This window comes from Corvus kubaryi, unplaced genomic scaffold (genome assembly GCF_017639235.1).
Source record: "Corvus kubaryi isolate FWS band 111438036 unplaced genomic scaffold, C.kubaryi_AGA036_p1.0 37398, whole genome shotgun sequence".
Taxonomy (NCBI): Eukaryota; Metazoa; Chordata; class Aves; order Passeriformes; family Corvidae; genus Corvus; species Corvus kubaryi.
In genome coordinates this window covers 39,024,970-39,030,792 of record NW_024581137.1, presented here as the reverse complement: position 1 = coordinate 39,030,792, position 5,823 = coordinate 39,024,970, and positions in this window count along the sequence as shown.

Below are 5,823 nucleotides of genomic sequence, written 5' to 3'. Positions count from 1 at the left end.
CCCCCAGATAACATCTGAATTTTTAGTAAGTTTATTTGGTTTTTCTTGCTGAGGAAAAACATTCTACACAACAGTTCTTTAGCAGCAATTATCATTCATTGCCTTCATGTAATGAGTGGCTAGAAGATTAGCATTGAAAAATAATTAAATAATTATGAGTATCTTATTCCATTTCAGTCCTTTTGTTTAGCAGTTAATCCAAGTTCTCTAACCTTGAAATGTGCAGTGAAAATCCTTCAGCCGAACACATATGCATGCAGTCATCCCTCTGCATGCTGTTTTTGGCCCCATCTGCTCCAGGATAAGGGTCAATGTGTAAAAACAATGTGCAGAGATTCTAAATTGCTTGTTCTTTCTCAAGAGGAAAAGCAACCTGGTATGTCTAACCCCTTCTCAGCAGAAAAACACACTGCTGCATTTATTTACACATTTATCTGCAATGAAGAGGTGTTGTGCATGCTTATTTGGATTTTTATAAACAAGTAAATATTAGAAAACCAGAAGAAAACACAAGCTGTTTTGTTCATAGGGCTTTTTTTTTTCTTTAAAAAAACAACCCCAAAAAGCTTAGGCTGAAAAACAAGATAACCTGATTTGGGTGCCAAAAATAGCTGGGTTTTTTGCATGAGAGTTTAGATGTTATTTTAGAGCAAGGTGGGCTGTATTACTTTGCATGTTTAATTGTTCTTTACCACCAGTATAAGAATGTGGTGTCAGCACCATGTCCTAACATTTGTACCCATGTATGGCACGTACAAGTTTGGTTTAGCCTATAACTATCACCTGAATGAGCAAAAATAGGCCTAGGAGGGTTGGCTGATATTTGTGCAAATGCAGCTAAAAGATAGTAACTTAGACCCAAGGGACTTCATTAGAAACTTGTACGAATATAGACCAGTGAGCTTACAATTATTCTTACGAAACTAATAAAATGCTTCTAACTGAGCGTATGCTTAAAGCCCTGATATAGACAATTTCTTTAGGACTTCCACTTAAAGAGAAATGCTGGCCATCTATTAGTCTTTGCCACCTCCTACCTAAAATGAATTGTAGCCAGAAATTCAATATAGTGAAAAGAAGAATTCACTTGATTACCTGTTTTTAGTATCTCAAAACAGACATAGTTCATCTTCTTCGGTGATAAACTGGAAGCTGCCTGTCACAAGTGCGAATTGAAGGGATTCCTCTTACTTTTGTACTTTATCTTTCACACAAGTCTGAACAAAACCACTCCAGACAGGCTCACTTTTGAATCCGTTATCAGTCTGTATCAGAGCACAACACCACCTGGCTGGATTTAATGAACTGATCCGTTTTCCCAGCTCGTGTTTATTATGCTTTATTCTTGGATATAGGCGCCATGCAGCAAAAAAAGCCCTGATTGATATTGTTACAATGTATTCAGGAGAAGACAGGACTGGAAGGAGGCAGGTTTCCACATGGTGGGAGATAGGAGCAAGATATAAACACTGGCAAAAATGCTTTTAATGCACAGAAAGGCTCGCAATACTTCAAAAAGCCACAACACCTACTAAGCACATATTTTCAGCCCTTTGCAAAACGTGACCAAAAAAGGCACGCTCCTGCTCGCAAGCTGTTCACTTTGTGAGAGGCAAATCTGCTGTCGATGGGTTGTATACAAAGTTCATGTTTGATTAAGCACTTCTGCAGAAGTTGCTGGTTTCAGTTGATATTTTCTTTGCTTTTTCTTTGCTCTCCTGTCATAACTGAGATTGCATATCTCCTTTTGTATCCCCAGTCCTTACCAACTATGGTGTTCCTATTTATAGCATCATTTCATTCTTATTAAATACTTGAATCACAAGAGCACAAAAAGGCTTTATAGCACTCTCACCAACAAATATGCTCAGCCCATGTGAGTTAGTGACATGAGAGACAGATTTTAATAAATCATGTGGCCTGTGTCCAAGGACAAGCATCCAAGCTCTCCTCAGCTCCTTGAGGATGGCCTTTTCTCCACCCTTCATTGAGTCCTGTGCTCAGTTTGGGCTTCTCTACTTTTGGGTAGGTTTTTTTTTTTTCAACCCAACAATCATTTATTTGTGGCACTGAGGCAAAACTTCATTCAGAATAAATGGTGTAAGAAAAGACAGTGACAACCTCTAGTCAGTGTGAGGATTGCAAAACCATCATCGTGGTTGACAGTTAACTCATCATTACCAAGGCTGCTGGCAGAGTTAATACGTCTGAGAGTACTGAAATTCTTTGCCAATTTATACATGCACAGATCTGAAGTGCAAATCGCTGATGGCACCGCTCCATGTTGCCATCAAGTCAGTTTTAACAGTGAGCATTTGCCAGATGTCATTTCCCTTCCTCCTTGCCTTGGCTGAGCTAATCTGATCCTCCATGGCACACTGCTTGGCTCTCAGAGCATGAGGGACTCCACTCCAGAACTAAAGGTAAAATGTAGCAGAAAATTAATTACTTTCAATAGGGTAAATCTGCTGCTTTGTCTCCATGAGCCATCCTACCATGAAGACTGAGTAGTGCAACTGCCAGGGTGAAAGGGGAAGGAGAGACAGCAGGGATATGCAACTCGGAGCAGGGCTGAAAAATTCCTTCCTGGCAGCACACCAACCCTTAAGGAAGCCTAGCTATAAACATCAAACTGCAAGGGCTTGGTTTTGAGAACATTACTGCAGAATAATGCTGATTTGATTTCAGAAAAGTAATTTTTGGTAAGTACTTTGAGTTTATGCAGCAAAAGCAGGCAAGGAAAGACAAGTCTTCAAGCTTTTGTTTGCTCCTCCTTTTTCTCACATATTGCTAAGCCTCTTTTACTCAACTTTCACCCAATCTTTACCAAAATTGAAGTTCTCATTTTGTAAGAAAATGATTTTCAATAAAGCACCCTTCAAGTTTTGTAAGAAAAATGATTCTGAGAAATAAAATATCAGCATTCGCATCAATACTGTGATGTAAATGCTATAATAACCACAGTCAATTAATTGCCATCAAAACCATCTTATCTATTTCCAGAGAAAATTTTTCAAGGGAAACCTTTGTGCCCCTAAAACATGAAATGGTGCATAAAGTTTCACCATCTTCTCTGACTCTGTGCTGCCCTGAATTTTATTGAGACAACTGTCCTTGAAGTGTCCTTCAAAAACCTAGAAACCAAGTTAGTACTGACATAATAATTTTCTATTGTAACATTGCAACGGTATCCCATATGACTTCTCTAGAAAAAAAATGCCAAAAGCCTAATAGCAGCATTTTGATCCCAGTCACGTGCAAAGAAGAAAACAGTGGCAAGTATCAATCAAATGTACTACACATTTTGAAACTAAATATATACTTTTATAGTGTTTTGAAATCATGTATTTTACAACACACTCTCAAATACTTCCTATGACATGTTTCTCAAATCTTTATGGTTTCCTTATATCATTAGATGCTAAGAAAACAAATTTCCCTTCAAATTTGCCCTGGTCTATTTTGTAGGAGAAATAGCTTGAAATAGGTTTGGTTTTTTTTTTAAGTTTTTCTTCATGATGGAATTACACTTATAAAAATAATAGGAAAAGAACAACCTCTAAAATTACATATCTACTAAAAGCAACAGCTAATGTATTGGTGTCCCAGCCTGTGCCACCCAGGACTTTAAAAATCAAACCACTCTGTACTATTCCAGTGGGCAGCACAGGAGCTGCTGGTCCTGGTGAAAGCCATGGTGAAATGCATCCATGTTCACTCTTGGGTTGGTTTCCTGAATGCGTATTTCCGAAAAAGGCAGCAAGGAACAAAAGTGATGAAGCATTGCTTTTTCGAGGAGGGCATTTCAGGCCATCAGTGATCCCACAAAGCATCCATAAAAAACCAAATCTTTAGTATTACTTAAAATAATCCCTTAATAGGAAATCTGATCAGAACTGCTTTTCCTTATGGCATTTGGGAAACTCTGTGGTCACTGAATACAGGTTAGAGACAGGCTGCATCAGCTCTGGTGTGCCATCAGAAGTCTGCCCAGGTGAATTCAATAGGCAGAGGCAGCTCCATGGCAACAAATACTAAAGAAACATCCTGTTAGCCAGAGACCTAATTCTTCAAAGATACATGGAGCATATTCTAGCACAACAGGAAGAAAAATAAATTTCAAAGAGTGATAATGAGCAAAGCCTTAAAAAATTTCCTCCTCAAGTGAAGAAGCAGATCATCATCTTTGGTAATTAGCCATAAAGGATTTTTCCTGAGAACAAAATATATTCCGGATGAGATTTTACAGCCTTTGTTTGGACAATATTCAAATAAATTTCATGCAGTTGTTTTGTTTCCTTTTATTTTTTTTTTCTGGTATAATCAGTGTGCATCTGTTTATTCACTCAAAGCTGAGGAAGTCCTGCAATTTTTCATGTCCACCTGAAGACAAAAGCATCAAAAAAGAGAACCATTCCTGTTCAGCTATTAGTTAAGCCCTAGTTTTCCAAGATTTGTGAATGAGCTGTATATCGGTGTACCAAAAGGAGTCCTGAAAATCATTCATGGATGTAGCTTCATTAGTTTCATAGAACCCTTCCTGAGTTGCAATGTGCTCTACACTAGTTTTTGACTGGATGCCAGAATCCCAAACATGATTTCTCATGTATTGGACCTATTTCAATGTGGCTTATAAACAATAACACTATTCTTACTTCATGCAAGTTTTTTTCTAGCACTTTATACAAACTAATTCAATATTTACTGTAGTAAATATTCTCACCTCTTCCAAATGCTCATCTACTGCTCAATACATAGCAAAACCCCCTGTTTTCATTTCTACAGGCTGATACAAAACATTTAGAATAGATCAAACACATTTAAAAAGACAACACTGTGTTAAAGTAAGTCTTTCAACAACAGAATAACATATAGGTGAATGGCCGCTTGTGTAAGTAGTATGGGCAATGTCACAAATATTACGTACCAGTGTGAGTCTCTGGGATCTGCAGTTTGGGTCACTGTGAGGTTGCTTCTTTGAGGTAAATCTCTGTTGCATGCTTTTACAAAAAAATAATACTGTTTTATTCAGTTTTGCTATATATGTCACCCAGCATAAAGGCAACAATGACAGTGAACATAGTGAGATAGAACAAAATTTTAGCTGTTTGTAGCCAAACTATTGTTCATGAATCAACTCCTGAACTCCTGCTGTTTCAAATCCAGTATACCAATTTAAAACAAGATTAATTCTTTGTTCTCACTCATACATTCAGTAATGGTTCTCTAAACAGTAGCCACTGCTGAAGCAGCAATGTCCTAAAGCAGCAAAGTGGCCAGCTGAGTGTGGTCACCCACTCAGCAATTCCAGCTTCATTTGCTGTGTATTTCCTTCTGGAAGAAGCCTCAGTTTTTCTGCAGTGTTTGTTCAGCCATTAGTGTAAACTAAAAGGGCTTTTACTAGGAACTTTTGCCTGAGTGTTTTTTTTCTTTTTGTTTTTTTCTTTTTTTTCCCTAAAAAAACAAGGTTAAAGTTGTAATAAGGGCTTTTACATGTCTTTTTATCACTTAGCAATGAAAACAGAATGCACACCAAAGTATCTACATGAAGATCATGTAGAAGAAAGAAACTTGTTATATTCTCCTTGCTCTGAGAGTTCATAAACAGATTAGGTGCTGCTCGTAAGTGCTCCTTCACGCTGCAGCTTAGATCACTACATAGCCGGGTGTCTGCTCTGCTTTTCCTGGATTGCACATATGCTGTTGTGCAACAAGTCTATAAACTCTTTTTAATTAGCATTCTTGTTGATGTTTGCCACTGCAAGGAAAGTTCATTTACCACCATCTACTATACTGTCTATATATAATCTCCATATGCATGGC